Here is a 23,134-nt window from a genome sequence, read left to right on the forward strand (position 1 = left end):
TGGCTAAAAGAATTTTCTCCATGGACATGCTGTGCCTCCTTCCATTTCCGCTACAGACCTCTTTTTTTCCGAATGTCCCTTTCTTTTTACCATTCCCTTAGGAATTTTACGCCGTTCGCCTAATTTACGTATATTTGACTTTGCATAGGTGAGTGTTTCAGCTAACGAACAGCTGACCTCAAGTTTCAATGTATGCAAATAAACGCACATGCTTAGCACATGCAGTCATGCCAACAACAGAAAGACAGCAGCCACTGTGCACTTAGGTGATGTGGAGATTTCTGTCATCTACAATTTCTGGTAAGCAAATCATTTAACTTCCTGACCAAAAACATCACTGTATCATTAATAATGTCAGTTTCTGATCAGTAGCGCAAATTCGAATGCAGTAAATATTCAGAGGTCATCGATAAGTTTATATAATATATATATATATATATATATATATATATATATATATATATATATATATATATATATACCTTAGAAGTTAGCCTTAAATCCTATGAAAGCGATGAGAAAATGCATTTAAAACTGCATCGTCAGTTACATCCTTTATATATATGTAATAATCCCGTACATTTCCAGAAAAAAATATACAACTGCTTTACGCTATGGCCTGAAGGGGCATCGCCCCATTCTTGGTCACATGTTCTTAACGATGAATATTAAAAAAGTCACACACACACACACACACATATATATATATACATACACACACAACACACATATATATATATATATATATATATATATATATATGTATATATATATATATATATATATATTATATATTATATATATATATATATAATTGTAGGAAAGCAACCAATAACAGCAAATTGAAGTGGAAGAGAAAGTACAGCAACACATTAAAAGCAATGAAGTCTAACCGATCTGGCTAATGAATCTTAATTCAGGAGCTTCAGAGACCAAGTATAGACCTCCATTTAACCTGGTGTTTAGTTTGATTAGGAATTCGCCACCATGCTTGAGCCCTTCCAGTAAAACAAAGATAAAATATCGGCGATTAGTCATGACCATACATGGTTACAAAAGTTTCATTCTCTGCATATTTCTCTCTGCGCGTTAGATACCGTTAGAAGAAACAGGAGAATCTCGGGCAGGGGCGGGGCCAAAGCCCGTCTCCCGTACAGGGGTTAGTAACCGCTGAAACAGTGACTAGTACAGTTGTTGGAAAAGGACACCGTGGAAGAGGACAGCCGGGACTGTGTAGCCAACCAACATTTAGCACTCCGAATTAGCAGATAATTTCTTCTCGTAGTACCCGAAATCGTGCAAAAGTCACGGAGAAGTAAGTTTTTGTTAATTTTATTTATTTATCTATTTTTTGTTTTTTATTTTGTGAGTAAATTTACTTGGAACCCTAATACTGCAGTTAACCATCAACCGAACAAATGATAAATTCCTGCGTTGGATATCTGCTCATATAGAACGAGTCCGTTAGGCTAGATCTATTATCAATAGATAAGGCTTTCCTTGCATTGTTATACATACCATAGAAGAAATATTAAAAAAAAAAAAAAAAACACTATACCAAATGAATTAGAAGGTGGAAATCGCATTAGGTTACCGTCACATTGTTGTTTTTCGTTTTCTTCAGGTATAATTTAATGACAAACTTAATTCTGTTCATTGCCCAAAATGTTTGTGCATTGAATAACACCAGTTACAAATGGAAATGATGGATATTTTTGAGAATTGACGGATACGGGACTATTTTGATATTTTATACTAAAATGCAAATTTCCCGATATATATATATATATATATATATATATATATATATATATATTATATATATATATGTAATATCACATTACCGTGATTCATATACATACATCGAGCTCTATATATATATATATATATATATATATATATATATATACACACACACACACGTATCCATTAAGTTACAAATGTCCTTTAATATCCAATCTGATATTGGATATTAAAGGAGATTAAATTTGTAGCTCAATGTATGTATATAAATCACGGTGTGATAAAAATTCACATACACACACATATTATATATATAATATATATATATATATATATATATATATATATATATATATATATATATATATATATATAGGGGAGAGAGATGCACTTGCAATATATATATATACATATATATATATATATATATATATATATATATATATATATATATATATATATATATATATATATATATATATGATAAAAGTACACACATACTCGCGGGACCTGGGTTTAGAGCGAATGAAATGCTAAAATTTAAGACCATCTGTTCTGCTAATTAGGAACAGCGTTTGGGATAATCTTGGGTTGTGCTGAACCTCTAACCATCCTTCACTGCAGAAGAACAGACGGTCTTAAATCTTGGCATTTTATTCGCTCTAGAACCAGGTCACGAGAGTAACCTTAATTTCTTAGTTGCTTTTGATAAATATTTTGCAAAAAACAGCTATGACAAAAAAGACGCAAGTCTCAAAGGTATTTTGTGAAATGTCTTGGAGCAAAACAACAACAAAAATTCGCTCCCGAAAAATTTCCAAAATGCGTTAGTTAGATTAAGAAGGGAGGATATAATAATCACAAAATCAAACAAAGACAGGAAAATAGTTCTCTTAGATAAGGAGGCTTACATCAGTAAAGTTCATGAACTTTTAAATGACACGGAGACCTATGATAAATTAACGAAAGATCCCACTACAAACATTGCTACCCAGTTTAACAAATCTGTCAGAATCATAGGGGATAATAAGAACATAGAATTACTAGAGTCATTGAAGATAATTAACCCCTTTCTCCCCTATTTTTATGGCCTCCCAAAAACACATAAAGATGGTATTCCTCTACGCCCCATAATATCTAGTAGGGGCTCTTTCATGTATAAAATATCCAAATGGCTTACAAACCTATTATCGCCCTTTCTAGGAACATTCTCATCCTCCCACAATAAAAATGCAAAGGATTTTTACAAAAATTTGACAGTTCAGATATCCCAACAAATATAATCAAATTGCTCAGCCTTGACGTCGGATCATTATTTACCAGTCCCGATCGCCGACGTGTTGTCCTTTCTAAAGAGGAAGTTATAACCATATGAAGAACATTTTCCTCTTGGTATTGACAAAACAATAAAACTAATCAGCCACTGTGTAACTAACAACGTGTTCTCTTTAATGATAATTTTTACAAACACAAATTTGGTTGTAGCATGGCAGTCCCCTATCGCCCCTTTTAGCAAACTATACATGAAATATTTCAAAACAGAAATTTTGTTTCCTATGAAATCCCGCAATATGATCTGTTTTAGATACGTAGATGATATTTTTTACATACTGGGATGATAGCTTGGGAGATTTCAGTGAATTTTTCAATCAACTAAATTCGCTAGTTCCGACTATAAAATTTAAAGCAGAATGGGAAAAGGACGGGAAATTGCCGTTCCTAGACGTGCTAATCATAAGAGAACAGAATAGAGATGAGTTCACAGTATTCAGGAAAACCACTTTCGCTTTTTCATGTATTCATTTCTTAAGTTACCACGATGTATCCGTAAGATCATGGTCAGGGGGCTTAGAATATGTTCAAATGGGTACGTAGATAAAGAATTCAACACGATCCGCCACCAGCTAATGCAACTGCTTTACTCACCATACATTATCGAGAAGGCTATAAATAAAGCGAATACAATATACCATAGAGATCCGACTCACAATAGACAAATAGACTTCAGCAATGAAATAAAAATTCCGTACGATGAAAACATCCAAAATGCCACAGAACACCTCAGGTCCAATAATACTTTCAATTTCCATTATCCCAAATCCATCAGGAGTTCGCTCATTAACGTATACCTAAATAAAAGAGGAGAAGGAACCGGAGTTTACAAGATACCGTGCAGTAATTGTAATGAGATTTACGTTGGGGAAACCGGAAGATCCATTTCGCACAAATTAGCAGAACACAAAAGATGAGTGCGATATGCATCAGAGAACTCGGGGATTTTCCTACATATTAGGGACAAAGGCCATACTAAGAACTGGAGTGGGGCGAAACGGGTTTTCAAAAGTAGATGTCTGTACAAAGGGAAGATGCTGGAATATGCTATCATCAATGAAACCAACAATATGAACTTGTCTGGAGGACACTGGAAATCAGGTGTCCAAGAACATCCGACCACCAGACAGAAGTTAATGAGGCCAAAAATCACCAGGGAATAATTTAATTTCCACCATTCCTGGGTCACCAACAGTGACTTACTGCCACACCTACATATGTTTTATATATATATACTCTTTAAGACACCCTATGTCCATACTTTACCAGTGATCAGGAGCACAGAAGGAAGTGCTCGAAATGTATGGTTGCAACGTTAAAGTGTTTTATGGGCCTTTCATCTTCATATTATACTGTTATTAGAGTAAAAGACATTCATATATATATATATATATATATATATATATATGTATATATATATATATATATATATATATATATATATATATATATATATATATATATATATATATATATATATATATATGTGTGTGTGTGGTGTGTGTGTGTGTGTGTGTGTGTGTGTGTGTGTGTGTGTGTTTGTGTGTGTGTGTGTGTGATTTTGCCTTCTAGCATTGTACATAATTGCCAAGCTTTCAGTCAGAATTAACTTATAATTTTACATATATTGGGTTACGCTTGCACAAATTGCATTGACTATTGTATCCGTGGAAAGTAACATGGAACTACCACTCTGTTTTGACACAATTGAAGTAACTTACCGAATCGAACTATGATTCCTAATTGTATTCATCATGTGTGTCCAAAAATCTAAGTTAGTCAAACATGCATTAATTCAAGTCAGACACATTCCCTACATAAATTCCTTATCCTACAAGAATATATAGCTGTTATATGCTTTATCATGGGCCTCTATATCTCAAAGATTCCATAGAGAGTTTAAGTTACATTTCATTATTGCAACCAAGTACGTTGGGATTTACATGAGAATGCACATGAGCAATGTTACAAAAGTGAGCAATTTCTGTTACAATGTGATCATGCACATAAACACATTTTCTTCATGACGAATGATTGCTCATCAATTTAGCTGGCCATGACTGCCATTGATTCAACATTTTACTGAGCACTCAGCAGAGGTCAGGAGCTCTTGTCTGCAACTTATCGGCGAGAGTACAACTCTATTCAAGGACTTTCCCAACTATTGTGATAAGTAGGTATAGCTGAAGGCTTTATTCATCAACTTCATGGAAGACATGCATTAATTACACAATCATACACTAGAGTTCTCAACCAGGGGGGAATACATTGTGAAAAGGTGCACGGGACAAAAAAGGTTGAGAGGTACTGTGACATGACAAGATGCTTATGGCAAAAATATGAGATAGGGTAATGTTTCTTCCCTCAATAACATAAGTTTCCCACCAGAATAACAGATAGTAATTCTGAGATTGCTATGCCATAAGGCTCAACTTCCAACCTCAACCTAGGCCTTGAGCCCCAGTGAAATAAAAAAAAATTGCTGGATACTCGCACTCCTGTGTCTCTAGTGCTTAAAATTTGGGTCTCCTTCGTTGGGTCCTTCTGACTCCCACTTGGAATGCCCAATCTTGGTTGGAGAGAATGCTGACTTTCAGAGGAAAGTGGAAAAACAACAGGACTTCAACTAACGGCAAGGATCATTGTCTAGCTTGCCATCCAGAGATATAGAGATCTTAGGAGGAGTCTTTCTTAGTGAGAACAATTCTCAACAGTAACTGCCTATTCTAGTGATGGTTTCTTTTAGTAAGGCCTTGGTAGGTCTCCTTTGAGGGCAGACTTAGCATTCCTTTGGTTCTTTGCAACCAGAGGACAGCATAGCCTTAGGCATGACCTAGGTGTTTATTGGCTGAGGAACATGGGTCAAATTATCAGATGAGTGACTTTGAAACTTGGAGTCATGCCTGAGGTGACATTGGAGGGTAAAATGGCTACCATCCATACTGCATGTCCTGTATCCATGCTTTCTATGGACAAGTGGGTCATTATCACAGCAGGGTGCCATCCGTCATTTACCTACCTACGAGCATTGAAGGGTTATCTGAAATGGAAACAGGTGAAAGTGGTTGTGCCTCTTGGCAGATAATGAAACCAGGCATTTCCCCCAAGGAACTTGTACCAAACGCAGCAAAACAGTGACTTACCTATAGCCCCCTGAGGGTCAAATGTATTTCATGCATTGTCGATACACCTCATCAGGGTACAATAGAAGGGCGCAGGATCCTAAAGGTAGCAAATATGGTAGATTCATGTACATAGATAATTTAATTATAGTTATGTATTTTATTAAGCTATTGCTTATGTTGCCTGTCAAGGCTTTTTTACATGTTTTCTTCCGAAACTGCATCTAAAATAGTAACGTGAATTTTAGAAAGCTAATATAACTGGAATGCTATGAAAGTTTTGTGAGGTATTCTATCTCAGTTTGGTTTTTTGCATTTTGAAGATATATGTACAAAAGTAATTAATCATGCATGTTTCATGTAAATAGGCATATACTATTCCGACTTGAGTGTATTTTATATCACTGTAATTTTTATATCTTTGTATCTTAGATATGAAATAAAGATGAACTAAACTACCTACCTATCTATTTATTTGAGTGGGGAAAAAGACCCCATTTCGGCTCAACCTCAAAACCCGACCCCCAATTCGGTTCACAGGTGATAAACCCCATAAGCTTGCCTTTATCTTAACCTCATCTACGTTGACCATTAACGACTCCACAGGAAAACCATAAAATATTTCACTCTAGTTCAGAAAAGAACCCCAAATTGGCTCATGAATAACTCTTCGGATAGGAGAACCATGGTTTCGCTCGACCTCTTGAAAATACCCAAGCCCATTTTGGCTCAAGATATTCTCTACAGATGACCCGTTGAAAATACCCAACCCCATTTTGGCTCAAGATATACTATATGGATGAAAAAAACCAACATTTCACATAAATATGAATATGAGTGAACAAATTCTAGGTCCCTTAGCCTAACCTAACCTAACCCAACTTAACCTAACCTAACCTAACCCAAGCTAACTTAAGGTAACCCAAGCTAACCTAACCTAACCCACATGAAATACCCAACCCCATTTTGGCCTAAGATATACCATTCGGACAAAAAAACCGCCATTTCACATAAATATGAATATGAGGGAAAAAATTCTAAGTCCCTTAACCTAATCTAACCCAACCCACATGAGTATATGAAAAATATGAATATGAGGAACAAATTCTAAGTCCCTTAACCCACGTGAGTGAGTATATGAAAAGATATGAATATGAGTAAAATAAATTATAACTCCCTTAACCTGACTTTCTTTATGACTCACTGCCAGGTGCGCAACATGTCATATCAGGTGATAGTATGAATACGAAAAGATATCTAAACTCCATTCAAATTCAGATAAGCAGCTGATAAGCACCCACAACAGTCACCGTCTCTTTGTGACTCACTGCCAGGTGCACAACATGTCATATCACGTGATAGTATGAGTGCAAAGATTTATAAATTCCATAACCTAACATAATGAAACGCTATTGGAGGTTGAACAATAAAGAATGAGGGTAATAAAAACCAATTATGACTATTCACATATTTTTATTACATAAACCGGTACATATTAACAAGTGTCAGATTCACGGGTTTCTCCCGAGATGCATTAAAAAACAATACCGCCACAACTCCTTATCACCAACCTCAAATTGCTTAACAATTTTACAATAAAAAACCACAATCTTCTAAATTCATTATCTTGTACCGCTTGACGTTCGTCCTCCGCCTGTGCCCTGTGCAGAACAACCCCTCCTTTCCTGCTCATCCTAAGGAAGAGAAATAACGGGACTTAGAAGAACCGAACGCTTGCAAGAAATAAAAAAAATAATTATATGATGTATGTTAACAACATCAAAAAAACGATTATTACCTTTTATTTAACGAATGCATACACTCCTTGTATGTGACGGCCAGTTTACCACCAGAACTCCAATGAGAACATTTCACCCTTTTGAAACACTTGAAATAGTATTCCGTCACCCACTTGTCATTACTTTCCAAATGACACGGTGACAACGTTCATTAACAACAAAACTTGTTTCAACCCTCTATGACTCGTACAGTGAACAAAGAAAACAGTGTCAAAACTGCACTTGTATGAATGATCTGGCTGTATCTGCCGTATGGACTGGCGAAAGACAAATCCTGAATTTGCGCATAGAAAAGTCGAGAAGCTGCCTGAATAAATATTAGGGTTTATAGCATAACTGTTAAAAAAGAAGATTGTATCCCTAGCTGAACAGTCAATATAAAAACACACCCAGTGTCCAACAACGTCAATACTAGAAGTTGAAGGGAGAGTATTAGATATAAAAACTAACGGTTTATTTCTATTCGCAGGTATTATGAACGTACTCACTTCATCCAAAGCGAACACACCTAAATATTTAATAACACTCCCTAGCGAACCTTATAAAGCAGTCTCAATTTCTTTTGTATCCATCACTCCTAACCCCTAACATCACACTGAATGGCTCTATCCGAATCAATTGTTAAAATACCGTTGGTGTCTCCGAACAATAAAATCATGCAAGGATGAAACGCAACTGCTCCCAGCTTTATAGATATTTTCAAACGAGCTGAAATTTCAACCGGCATTGAATCTTCAACCTCTTCCAAGACGAGCTTAAACCATAAACAGCCCTTCCGCTTTTAAAATTGTCGTAGGTGATGAGGTTATCATGACCACCTCCTATTGACTTCAGCATCTCGTAAAACAATTGTGTGACAGTATTAGGAAAATGACAGTTGATATTATACAATGTATTCCCATTAACAGTGATGTGCACGCTATTGAAGTCGTATGCACCAAAGTACAAACTATAAGCCACATAATTTCCAGAAAACGTTTGCATACCAATCATAGCTAACGTAATCTTTTCAGGTATACAGTTGTTGAAAGGTTCATCTATTAAAATGGAATCCTCATTCTGCCCAATAACGTATGTTTTATGTAAAGTCTTATAAAATATATATTGTATAGGGCTAACCGCTAGATCCGCGTTAAAAGCAGACATAACGTTATAAGGGGGGGTAACCTGATCAATTCACAACTTGTCCTTTTCAATATTCAGATCGTTTAAGTGAGTGTCAGTGTGGGCGCCCATCACCCAGTTGTTATTGGCCATTTCAAGCCTTATCCTCAAATCCACGGAATCCAATAAATACATGTCTAGTATACTCGCTAGATCTATAAGGAGTGGAAAGTATGTATGAACTCCTCCAGTCTTAACGGAGCTCACTACCCTCTTCCCACCTACTTGTCTGTCTGAAAGAAGTGGCTGTATAGGTTTGTGTGACACCATGCTTGGCGTGAAAATCATAGTGGAAAAACCCACTCTTACCAAAAGTCAGTAGTGCACTGGTTTTCACACTCTTGAGCATTTTTATGTATGATAGTTAAAAACAGGACACGATTCCACCAACTTCTCGTTCAAAGACAGAAACTGGTTTAAAAAGCGTATTGCTTATACTGTTAACGAGTGCAACATGTGCATCATCCGGCAACCACTGTGATGTACAACTCCAAAGCTATACTCAACAAATCCAAGAAGGAGCCTGTGACACCATTAATACGAAACTCAATATAGTGATCACTAAGGATTTGATTTATAGAATATTTGCTAGGTGTGAAATCCAACCTTTCCTTTGAAATAATTGAACTTTCTATAATCCTACGCTTGTTCACATTCGGGAACAATTCTGAGATGCCCGTGATATATGGAGAGACGGGAACCTTGTTTCCCGTCCCTAGCACATTGGGAACCACACCCGCCATTTCACAAAATTGTGAGAGGGAGGGAATGCGTGTGTGCATGCCCGCTGACAAAGGGTGAATGAATTAAAGATCATACACATCCTTGTTATATTTACTTCTCAAACTCTTTAACTGAAGGTTTGGCAACATTGAACAGGAAAGGGATGATTACCCTGCATGCAATGCCGGCCATGGGTGAAAATACGCCTCCATCTCTTCTATGACTTGGATAGAAAACCAAAATGTCCTCTAGACCCCACTCCCTTTCTTAAGGGTTCAGGCAAGAACAACGTTTTAAATTCAACCTCCAAGAATGGGGTGAAGATGACCCTCATACCTGTTAAAAAAACCTTTAATCCCTCCCTTGAATATTGTGCAGAGTGCTCGTTTGAGCGTTCTTAATTACATGAGCTCACGAAAGTGAATAATGTAAAGGTGGAAAAGAATGCAGGTTTTATACATACCTCCCTATCTGGGCCTTATATGAAGCACACAGGTGACGCTCGAGTTGTTATTGAAATGAATACGCCTTACATTCTGGTCGGTGAAGATGTTCTAGAATGTTCGTGTTCAGCTCTTTGAATATCGTATAGTGTATTCCCTTCCCTTTGCCGCTCTCTAATGTAAAACTATCCAATATATTTACTAGTTTCCCTCCAAAAACAGTCGGTTGAACAATATTAGTGTATGCACACATATAATCTACACCGCAATTATCGGGTAAGGAATCAACCGAGAGATGTGCATTCACCGCATCAAGGCCGTAAACTTTGTATGTGGTATTATTTTAAAAACCAAGCAATCTGGCCGCTTTATTACTGAATTTGATGGACACACTTTTAATGTCCCCCACCCCAATCTTCCCCCTCTTAACATGAGGGATAATAATGCTCCTGCTGTCTTCATCCCAACCAAATACATCATTACTGTTGAAAACATTTTTGTATTCGTTGTCAAAATATACTTTTAAATGTTCCAAAATATCTTTGTTAAGCGCCCTCACCAGTCTTTACATCGTTAGTCTTTAGATATAGGTGTGCTTATTTTTACCGTGTTTGGTAACAAACTAGAGGGAGAATTCGTCATCTTTTGATATTACAGCATAATAAACTCCTGGTAGGAATATAGGAGCAGGTAACCTATTCACAAACCCGGACGCTGAGTTATTCACGTACTTGTCTAAGCAGCCTAGACTGCTCACACATAATTATAATGTGTTCACCCGTCATCTGGTGAAGTACTGCACATAACTACACTCATTTAGGTCTTATATGAAGGGTGCATGGCATGCTTTTACCTTCAATAAACTTAATGTCCTCCCCCTTCTGATTGGTCACACCAATGGAAATGTAATCTACCACATTATGTATTTAAAGGTTTATCAACTGCGTTATGTGAACCTCTACCCTGTCCACATTCCAATGTGAAACAGTCCAGGATATTTACCGTTTTATCACCCAGCAATGAGGGTTGAATAATGTTTGAATATAAGTAAACGAAATCAATATGTGATCATCGAGATAAGGAGTTTTGGAGCGATGATTTCCCAACACCCCCACACCATAAAACATGTATTGCACTCCTTTGTTAAATCCCAATAAATGCACAGCCCTAACACTAAACTTTACAACTGAAACAATTCCTTCTACTTTCGCAACCTCAGCATTCACGTATGCGAGGCTCATCCTCTTCAAATCATCATCCCATGAAAATAACCCATCCTTATGCATAACACCCCAAATGTATGAACCGTAAAACGTTTCCAGTTGTTCTGTAATGTCTGTATTGAGTGCTCTAGTCAATATATTCACATCCCCCACTAATAAGCCAACAGCAGGAACATATGTGAAAGCATATGAGCGGGTTGTCGAACTCTGATTAAAGATGACTTTAAACTGTAGTGTGAAATCTTCATCTTCTGGTGTGACGGTGTAGTACTCATTTGGGTGTAACCCCTATGGCACCTAATTCATATTCTACATCTTTTGATAGAGTTATGGGAGTGGCCAAGCTGTTTATAAATTTACACTGTCGGTTTTCAGGAAAAAAATCTAGGCACACCCCACTATCCACATATACGATGTGATCGTTACACATGCTGAACACACAATGCTGGCAATACATGTTATTGAGGTCATATATACCACACAGCTTAGAAGGGATGAATAAAAAGTATAAAAAAATTAATTGTATTTATTATACAAAATAATGGAACATACATACATACACATGTACATATACAGGTCGGCAAACATTTTTTTTTTGCATAAGAGGGTCACACAGCTACACGTAGTTCAACCCCGAGGCTTAATTTCTCTGTGTCCATCACTTCCAAACGTCTCAATTTGGAAAATGAATCCTTCAACTGCACATCTCCCGCACACTTCTCTTCCATGAAGGATAAAACTGACTCCTTGACAACTATACATGTGACCTTTCCGTGGCGTTTCATCTTCTCGCCAAAGGAGACAATCACAGGTACGTATCGGTTTAACTAAACAGTTCACACGACCACTTTGTCCTATCCCTGCGGGGAATAGGACATATTTCACATCTAACAATACTTTTTTTAATTGAATTTTTAAACTCTTCAATGCTGAATAGAAGTGATTGTATCTCATTTCTCTCGTATCGTTCCACAACCTTTCCACATGGTCTTCATCCTTAGAATACATTATACTCAATTTGGCGAATTCATTGTCTTCCATGGGTGCACCAATTCCATATTGGGTTAACAACGAGAAGATGATGGAAAGGTCGAGTTATTCAGCATCGAATGTATTCTCTCCCTCGGGTGCTGTCAGAATAGTGGTACCTACTCTCCCATGGTGATGGAGTGAAGTGTAACTAGTCCCGGCTCTGTTGTAATGGTGACCTGCGATGTCAGCGTAAGGGTAAACCCTCACGATGTCTTCAACTAATCCATAATTTCGACATGTTACACAGTTAGTGATTACAACCAGGCAACACTCCTTCTTGAACTTGGTCTTGGATAAACTCCCCAAAACCAGCTTGCAGGGTGAAAAAGCCATCTCGAACATGATTCATGTTAAGCTTTGGCCCACTTAAAAATTTTATCACGGCCACACGATTGGACAGGTTCATCTCTGATAATTTTGCAATGCGCAGATACAACTGCTCCCTTCGAAAGTTTATCACACCTGCAGGAATGAACGGGTCCACCTCTGATAATTTCGTGATTCATCAATACGGCAGCCAAACATCCCCCTTTTTCTTTGCTATCCTGTTCTTCATTGTTCTGCTACCTCCTTTCTTAACCGAATTGTGCCATGCTTCTATCTGTCTTTTTATAGTGGTATTTTTCACCATCCATTCACTAATACCTCCATGTTCGATTACATAATTATAACTGGGTATGTTGCTATCATCCGTCCTCTTATTCCCTTGAAATTCTCTAGCCACATCTAAAATGCTATATCCATTAAGCGGGTGGGACAGGTCTCCTTCTCCATTCCATTCAATTGCGCCTGAATTTTGCAGATGATTAACTAAGGCTGTTACATACGGTATCTGATGATCTTTGAACAATATAGGAATAACACTAGTCAGGTCAGGATTTACTCTTTTGCGGGTAACTTTACGGTTGAGCACATTCAAAATTAGCGGCTCTCCCTTCTTCCTCTTCGCATGGTTATCCCCAATGGGAGGTAAAGGAGGTGGAGGTGTAAATGTTTTAGCATTCATGGGAAAATTTGTCCGTCTCTGCACATTAAGAGGAATGTATGCATCACCCACACCTGTGTTCACCCTACCTTCCCCACTGATGTCTTCACCGCCTGCATTGATGCGGTTAACATTATTATTATTGGGCACAATTTTCAGTGTCGAAAATGATAACAATGATTGCAGGTCCACAATAATATCGCATGTGAAGTATATAAAGTGTTTAATGATAATAGCTTTCGAACCCTGCACCAGGTTCATCCTCAGCAAAGTGAACATTATGAATTTAAAAATCTTTCGAAGTAAACTTCTGAATAGGACAATTATTCCACTATGACGAACGCAAATGAAGGAAGCGCTCAACAGCCCAACTAGGTGATTCCGTTGTTGTTCGAATTCCTGCTGGTTATTCTGCTGGAACGTCTTGTTGGCTGTGATGATGCTGCACCGTAAAAAGGTGCCGCCATAAACTTAGGACAAGCTTTTTACGGTAACAAGTCGTTCGTTGGGGAAGACCCATTAGTCAATTATTGCATTCTTAAAAACTTTGTTAAAAATTTTAATCTTAAGACAAGCTCTGTTTTTTCTCCGCCTGATGCTGCCCCCTCTTCTGCTCTCCTCCCTCAGACAGATTACAACACGGGGGACGTGGTGTCCAGCATTATTACAGCCGCATCGCCAAGGGAACACCGTGCAGCATCATCACAGCCAACAAGACGTTCCAGCAGAATAACCAGCAGGAATTCGAACAACAACGGAATCACCTAGTTGGGCTGTTGAGCGCTTCCTTCATTTGCGTTCGTCATAGTGGAATAATTGTCCTATTCAGAAGTTTACTTCGAAAGATTTTTAAATTCATAATGTTCACTTTGCTGAGGATGAACCTGGTGCAGGGTTCGAAAGCTATTATCATTAAACACTTTATATACTTCACATGCGATATTATTGTGGACCTGCAATCATTATTATTATTAATAATAATAAACTCCATTTTTTTATTTTCCTATTTAAAAAGACTTCCTATCAAACTGGCTGTTAAAGGAAGTAATATGGACAGAATAGCACCCATTTTGCGACTCTTCAATATGTTTTTCTTCTCCGCTAATGTTGTCGTTTTCAAGGATACTTGATGGATTTCCCTCTTACACCTTCTGAGCTTTTTAATGAGGGTTGTTTCTCTGGTCAGATTACTGGGAAGAAAATTTCTAAATATTTCGGATATGGTAGCGATAAATGCTCTGCTTAATGTGGGAATTACTCAACTCCTCTCGGAGGGGGGACAAACGGGAGATGAATAAAATAAAATCTTTGTTTATACATATTAAAGCTTCCTTTTTTACAATTCATGTCCGCCAATTTGGGATTCGTCGACCCACGAATTAAATTGAGCAGGAAAAACCCTTCCAATTAACATAATAATTGCGCAATGTTGCCTCTCCTACTACTCCCTAAGATGGCAATGTTGTAGGTTTCAAGCAATTCGGTAGGTATTAATTATTCTCTGTAGAATGTACCATTTATTTCTTCTCCTACTAAAACTTCTAAGATGTAAACTGTAGGATTTTGCAGAGTGACAAGCTTCTTGATTTAAAAAATTTCTAGAGTGTTTTGAACTGTGTATCGTCTCCTGAAAGCAGCGTTCCAGTTTTCGTCAGCCATGCATACAGTGTCTCCAACGTTCAAGGTTGAACTGATGTGGCCTGTTGTTGGAAAGGCGTTTTTATACATTCTATAGAACTGACTTTTAATGTCCGCTTTAGTCTTTATCACATGCACCTCCTTGGGCATCTGCCCATTCCCTAAACTCTAGTGCGGTGAGTTGTTATAGCTTTCGACTATGTCCTGCAGAACATCAATATATTTCAACGTGTTCTTGTGTGTAACGTATCTGTATATTTGGTTTTTAATGGTTCTCTTTACCCTTTCAGCTATAGAAGCTTTAATTTCCCGTGAGTAGATGCTATATAACAACACGTTCCTACTTTTTAGATATTTCCTCATATGTTTGTTATAATATTCCCTACCTTCATCACTGTTCAGATGGGACAGTCCTGAAAAATTGCTAGATTTTAGAAGCACTTTCAGAGCATCGCGCACTGTGACACAGTCTATTTTTTTCAGAAGGAGGATGGTAAATACCTCGAAAATTGGTGGATGAAGAATAGCCGATATTTATAACCTTCATTGTGCGGAGTGAGTTTTGACATGCCAGCCAGATCTGTGCTGGCCACAGCTCGAGGTTTGGAAGATATGATTTTCCTCCTAAGGAAAAGCTTGCATGTGGTTTTACGTAGGGTGTATGATGGCAGCCCCGTAAAAAACCTGTGATGTCCGCTTTAGATATGTTTCTGTCCTCATTCTTTGCTGCTTTGAGTAGCGCATTTACACCGCTATAACAGCTAGGTTGTGTTACATTCCCATATAAATTCCTGAGCAGTTGGAACTGTTCTTCAGTCATATTTGTACGAGATTTGGTATTCGGTCTCTCCGAGGATATTTGTTCAGAGCTGTAACAGTTCAGGTGTTGATGGAGCGAAGTCCACTAATAGATAACCGTACCGGTTATGTGTTAAAGCTCTTTTGTATATGTCCAAAAACTCCACACCCCTTCGCCGGCCAAACAACTGTCTACCCAAAGTTTCAATCTGTCCAATGTCACGGTTCTTCATGGGGATGTAATGGGAGCAATTGAGACTGATGTTCCTGCTGAATTTACCCAAGTGGAACATGTTCTGGGTTATGAAAATCACTGATATGCCAGAATGCTGTCATGCAGTGAATGCCTGGGTGACGAATTTATTGTCACTGGCTTTGAGAAAGCAGTCGTCCAGTACAAATAATAAACCTTTTCTATCCTCCATTACTCTTTCTGTGTAATCGAATGGGTTTAGCATCTCTTTGGATACTTTGAATTTAGCACTTATGGTGTGAAGTCTTTCCAGAGGGTGTTCACTCACCCCACAATATAAATTATATTGAAAGTTGGCTTCATACATTTCAGTTATGTTCTGACACAGGATCGATTTTCCACTGTTGCTGAAACCTGCTATGATAATTTGTGCAGGAACGGCAAAAAGGTTTAAGATTTCTCCCTGGAAGGGACCCGTTTCCATGGTTGGAGTTAATACGCTACTGAGCAGATGCAACGTTTACCTGAGTGTTATATACAGGTGAGGGTTGTAGAGAAATGAATTTGATTGTGCAATGTTTTTATTCATCATAATTTTTTGTCTATATATGGGTGAGGGTTGTAGAGAAATGTATTTGATTGTGCATTGATTTTATGCGTTATATTTTTTTTACATACATTCACAATAATTTAAACTATAAATTCATACATAAATTTATATATACAGGCACACATTTTAGTGTGTGACACATCTACTCAGACTGAGCCGACTCTTCTTAGTAGGGGGAGGAAACATCAACTTCACCCAAGAATTTGCGAGGGCAGTTATCGGATGCTGCTGCTACTGCCTAACCTCCAATTTGCTGTCCACTCTGTCTTTTGGAACAACCTTTTATCTTGGGGAAGCAATGCGAAGGAGTGGGGGGTTGAAAGTCATAAGGTTGGGCGGAGGCTTTGAATGTGCTTGTCATGGCCAGTGGCGGTGGGGGTGGTGGGGGTGCCAGGATCTCCTCATCTTCTTCGTCAACTCCTTCCGCTACCCCCGGTCGTTCATTCACCGGGATCTGAGGGTGATCATAAGCGAGGGATTTATAAGGGGTGATGTAATACCTCTTATCTTCTAAAGGACATAGAGCTACCTTCCTCTGTTGGGTGTGACACATTGTTCCTCCCACCATCTGCAAATTGTGAACCGTGGTGTAAGTGATCTCATTATTCTCAATTACATCTCAGTATTGGCTATGACTAATAGTCTTTTGGAAACATCTTTGAATCCCTTTAAAGTGTTACACTGACTGTTTTGCGTTTCATATGAATAAACTTTGGGTTTTACACCGATGAACTCTCTGATAAGTTTGACGCCTGTTTCAACTTTGATGAGTCCGAGTTCCCCCTAGCATGTATCGTCATACACTTTGGGAGTTTTGGGAAAGTTGCTCAAATCCAAATACGGTTTAAGTACATCCTCCGATTCGCGTGCAAGGTTGTCAGTCTCCAGGGAGAAGATCAAACTGTCAGTGTCAGTGTACAGGAGCTTAACTCTATCACCATACAGTTTTTGAAGGAAGTCATAACAAAACTTGTACATCATGTCTTTAGCCAGGTCTAGTATGCTGAATCTGACATAGATCATGGATTCTGCTGTAACGGTCTCTCTGCAGTGATTCACAATGTATCGTTTATTTTCAACCTTTCAAAGGACTTGTATGTATGCTTAGACACATTTCTAAGTAGTGAGGGTTCATTGGTGGTGACAACTGTCCTGGTGGAAGAGCGTTCATCAAGATTTTGATAGTGTTCCTCTTGTCAGGGTCTGATTCTTTCGCTCTCCTCTCCGCATTCTCTGTGATGTATTCTCTTAAATAAAATCCTTGTTTGAACTTGTAAACTTTTCTTATAATGTCGACTTCAAGACCGAGTCTTATTAATGTTTGCAACATGGGAAGGCAAATTAAGTGGTTTTGCATTGGCAAGTGTGTGCCTACCAGTTTGACATTTTTTTTAGGGAGCTTCACATTAAACTTTTCCAATAGGCTTTTAGTGTAAGGAGATAGATCCTCATCAGGTCTCGGGGATTAACTCACATCAGCGAAACCTGCGGAATTATCAGCGCATGTGTGTGTAGGTGGTTACAATAGTCTTTTACCACCCTCGTATGAGGTTTTGCTAAAGCAGTATATCATGTCGTCTGTGTGTGTGTACGACACTGGACATGGCGATGGATTATTGAGCTGTGATAATCGTTTCGTGTTATGTGCCTCGTGTGAATGCACGCCGTCGCGATGTGATGCACACAATAATGAGGAGCCTTCAAACGCAATATTGCTGCAGGAAATAAGGAATATGACGAGGGAAATAGAGCAAATGAACCAAGTAAGAAACGAAGTGGCAAAATTGTCATCAGCGTTAAAAACAAGTGTTTAGTATTATAAACCAACAACAGATGTTTCCGGAATCACTAGATGCAAGGGATCGCCAAGATAAAATCATCATTACTGGAGTCTCGGAAGTAGCAGACAACTTAGGAAGGGATCATCAGTGAAAAGTGAGGCGAATTCTAGATGAGGCAGGATGCGGTGAAGCTTTTGACCCAGCGGATTGGGAAATTAAAAGGCTTGGCCAGGAGAATGATAGGAGGAAGAGACCAATACTGGTCGTTGTTGGCGACCATAGACAAAGGAATAATATCTTGGATAAAGCCAAAAACCTGAAGGGAAAACCTGAACCATTGTCGTCTATTTACGTCAAAAAGGATGTTCACCCAGCAGTGAGAAAGGAATTAGGAAGACTGAGGAAGCATGAGAGAGACGAAAAAGAGATGCCTGAACATCAGAGAACAAACATTCTATACGTCAAGCAACGTGTCTTTTACGTGGCGGACTCACGATTGATGGATATGCAACGTCGTATTTTTAGGAAGTGCACAAAACAGTGGTTGCCCCAATGAACTAAATATATGTTGCTGGAATATTGCAGGGGTTAAAGATAAGCTGAATAATCAAGAAATGTTATCTTTTGTTCTTAATTTTCATATTGTTTGGCTCTTAGAGGTAAAAACAACTGCCAAAATAAATGTACCAGGTTGTTATACATACCAAAACCCGTCCTTGTATTGTGGGAAAAGAGGTGGAGTGGCAATACTGGTAAAATATTAATTATGGAATTTCATTAAATTTGTGAATATGAATGCGGAAGGCCAAATTTGGGTTGAGTTATCGTGCTATCCTGGTTTTATGTTTGGGGGTATTTATATACCACCAAGTGATTTGCCTTATTTTGTGCCAACATGTTTTGGTAACCTTGGAGCTGTTATGAATGTGTATGAAAATGTAGTAGCACTGGGGGGATTTTAATTCCCATGAATGCAACCCCCATCTTTCTAATAAGAGCTTTGAACTATATACATACAATGGGGTGATTGATTTGAATGTGAATGGTAGTGGTAGGTAATTGTTGAATATGTGCCAGAGTAATAATATGGTAATTGGTAACCACCTTGTTTACAAAGAACACACTTTTGGGGGCGGCTTAACCTTCAGAGGGGGATCAGACTGGGTATTGGAAATTGACTAGTGTATTGTTTCAAAAATTGCTTCACCACTTGAAGTCTGTAGAATTAAATAAAAACATTTTAATTTCTGACCATGCCCCGATGATGGTGAGGCTTGATCTCCGTGTATGGGATATGACCCTATCAGCATTAACTGAGTGTGCGAGAGATTTGGGTGGATCTTACCTCGACTCAAATTATTCAGATTACAGTCGCATAACGAGGGGCCTTGCTTACAAGCAAGTAGATGTAATCAGATTTAAAATAGTCATAGAGGAGGCAATACCTCCCAATTTGGATGTAGTCAATGTGTACTGGATTGGAATCGGCCACCATGATAATAGTGTGGCAAAAGAATGTAAATTGCGTAGCGGGAGAGGGCAGGATCAACATGAGTGGGATCAGAATCACCCAAGGTGGAAAAGGATCTTTGAAAGGGATGATCCAAAAATTATTTGGAAAGGGAATGTAATAAACAATGATGATAATAATCAGCCAGATGATGTTCAGTTCTAGTTCCATTTTGAGAGGCTTTTTAACACTGATCCCAATTATATAAACAATAACCAAACACCTGATATAGCTTTGTCACCTAACCTTCCTATATTAGATGATCCTTTCACTTATCAAGTGAAAAGCATGAATAAGGGAAAGAGCTATATTTTTGCTATTGCCATCGACTTGGTTAACTTTTTTCCTTACCATTTTCAACTTTTTATTTTGTAAATTTGTGTATCCTTTTGCTTGGTGCATAATAGGTTGGTTATACTCTTCAAATCAGGTATTAGAATGAACTGTGGGAATTATAGGGGCATCAGCATAATGAAAACTTTGGCAAAAATTTATGATACGTTGTTAATGAGACAATTAAATCTGTGGGTTAGCATAGATAAATGTCAGGTGGGGGCCAAAAAAGGTAGAAGGTGTATTGAATAAATCTTATCCCTAAGGCTTATGATGGACTATGCACTCTTCAAGAAAAAGAAACTATGTTTTATTTGTAGATTTTAGTAAAGCATGCGACTGTATGCCAAGAGATAAGTTAATTGAGTGTCTCAAAGAGAAAGGTTGTGGAAAGATTATGTTAATGGCCATACATAAGATCTATGCTAGTACAATGAGCGTGCTGAAATCAGGACTATATTAACTGTTGGGATACGTCAGGGTGCCCCAACAAGATGTCTGTTATTTGTAATTTATCTAGATAAAATGGTCAAATGATAAAGGAGGGCATTGGCAGAGATGGGTTTTTAGGGACAATGCATAGGCTATTAATGATGGATGACACAGTCATTTTAAGTACATCAAGAGAAAAATGTTTGGAGAAAATAGGGATTATGCTGGATTACTGTAACTCGTATGGGATGATTATTAATAAAAAAAAGACGAAGTTTTTTGTAGTTAATGGAAATGCAAGAAATAGAGTCTTTAGTCATGAATAATATCAAAATAGACCATTGTAAGAAATATCTGTATCTTGGTTTACGGGTGATGTCGAAATGCCATCAGTGCTTAAGCAACATGAAATTGATAATGCAAACACCATTAACAAATTCTCAATATTTTGTCATAACAATACAACTATGTCATATGCATATAAAGTAAAGGTTCTTAAAGCAGTGTTAGGAGCCTCACTCCTATATACTGCAGAGAGTTGGCTCACAACCAACATAACATGCATGGAGAGGTTGTATAATCAGGCTGTAAGATGCTTCAGGTGGGTTTATACCTACGCACTTTTTTGTTACGGGCAGTTACGGCGTGGGTCCGCAAGAAGCCACCAGAAAGCGCACCAAAAGGTAGGGACGCCGCTGACGATGTCTGCCACGGGCCGCCAAAGTTGTATGGAGCCGCCAGGTTTTTAAAACTTTTCAAAATCTTGCGTGGCGTCTGGCGGCCTGATGAAGTCGCACGAAACCGTAAGCGGTGTGGCGCGGTGCCGCAACAAAAGCGGTAAGAACCCGCACAGGCCTGCACCATATGCGGCCCGTTGCGGGTTCATGGGAGTGTCATAGCAGCGTGGGGCGCCCTTACGGCGCCTTCACACATGATTAATACATAGTGCACACATGTTGCAGGGCGTGCAGCGTGTTACAGCACCTCCCTAGGACAATGACCCTGACACAACGGAGTGATACAATAACACAAACAATGTATAAATAAATCCACAATTTTTTTCCTAATAATAAATGCTTTTGTATATTTTATACCATTCATAATGTTTCTTTTTGTAATAAATATGTTGAAATATTGACTTGCATTTACATTTTCCTTATTAAAGCTTAATTTATATGTCATGACAATATATATGATGATATGATTGGGTAAAATGAAATTGAATAATGAAATAGCATGGCGATCAAGAATAATAACATGAAGAAATATAACAGGAAATATGATATCTGAAATATGAAATATGAAATAAATAGAACTCGGAAAATAACTTGAACTATAAAATGAAATGTAACATGAAATAAATAGGGCCATCAAATGATATAATAACATACAAGGTAAAGAACAATAATATAATATTGAGAACATGATCAAATGAACATGAACACATACAAATGATAATGAATCAATAATTAACATTGACTGGACATGGTTATTAACACGGGAACAAAGAAAAATCAGTAACAGACTAAAGACATATTGACTTCAGTTGATAATATATGATATTTGCAGTTGAAAATATTATGATATAAAACCAGTCACAACTTTATTTCCTTACATTCTATGCTTTTCATGTTTTTTAGTAAGTATTTTTGTTATGTCCATCACTTGCTTCTAATTTGGAATTTCCAAGTTCGAGAGAGAGAGAGAGAGGATTAGGAATGCCCTCATTGAGTACTCAGTACCATTCCCCTTTATATTTTGAAGCAGTGGTTTTTTTTATATCCTGCTCTTATTTTTGAGAGGTGGGTGTATGTACCATGTGAGGTTGAGGGGGCTCATATTTTTGAGAGGTGGGTGTATGTATCATGTGAGGTTGCAGGGGGGGGGCTCTTATTTTTGAGAGGTGGGTGTATGTATCATGTGAAGTTGCAGGGGGGGGGGGGGGCCTCTTATTTTTGAGAGGTGGGTGTAGTATGTATCATGTGAGGTTGCATGGGGTGGGGGGGGGCCTCTTATTTTTGAGAGGTGGGTGTAGTATGTATCATGTGAGGTTGGGGCCGGGGTGGAGGTGCATGTGCAACAATCATACAGCGTTCCACATCGTGTCTCGTGCACATGTGCGTGCACTCCGCAACAACACCGCAAGCCACCCGCAACACGGAGTAACAAAGCCGCAAGAGGGTGTGCCATGGCATATGAACCCGCACCATAAAACCGCACAACGCCGTAACACTGCTCCAGACACCGCAACAACACGCCGTAACATGCCCGTA

General features: G+C 38.2%; 1 protein-coding gene across 1 annotated transcript in view; it reads left to right on the forward strand.

Moving 5' to 3' along the window:
- The first annotated feature begins 1,177 nt into the window (after positions 1-1,177).
- LOC135198378 (suppressor of tumorigenicity 14 protein-like) overlaps positions 1,178-23,134 on the forward strand; it is a 173,504-nt gene continuing 151,547 nt past the window's right edge. The window contains exon 1 of the mRNA XM_064225926.1: positions 1,178-1,315. The gene's annotated coding sequence lies outside the window, so the exon portion shown is untranslated. The remainder of the gene's footprint in view (positions 1,316-23,134) is intronic.

This window comes from Macrobrachium nipponense, chromosome 22 (genome assembly GCF_015104395.2).
Source record: "Macrobrachium nipponense isolate FS-2020 chromosome 22, ASM1510439v2, whole genome shotgun sequence".
NCBI classification, from domain to species: domain Eukaryota; kingdom Metazoa; phylum Arthropoda; class Malacostraca; order Decapoda; family Palaemonidae; genus Macrobrachium; species Macrobrachium nipponense.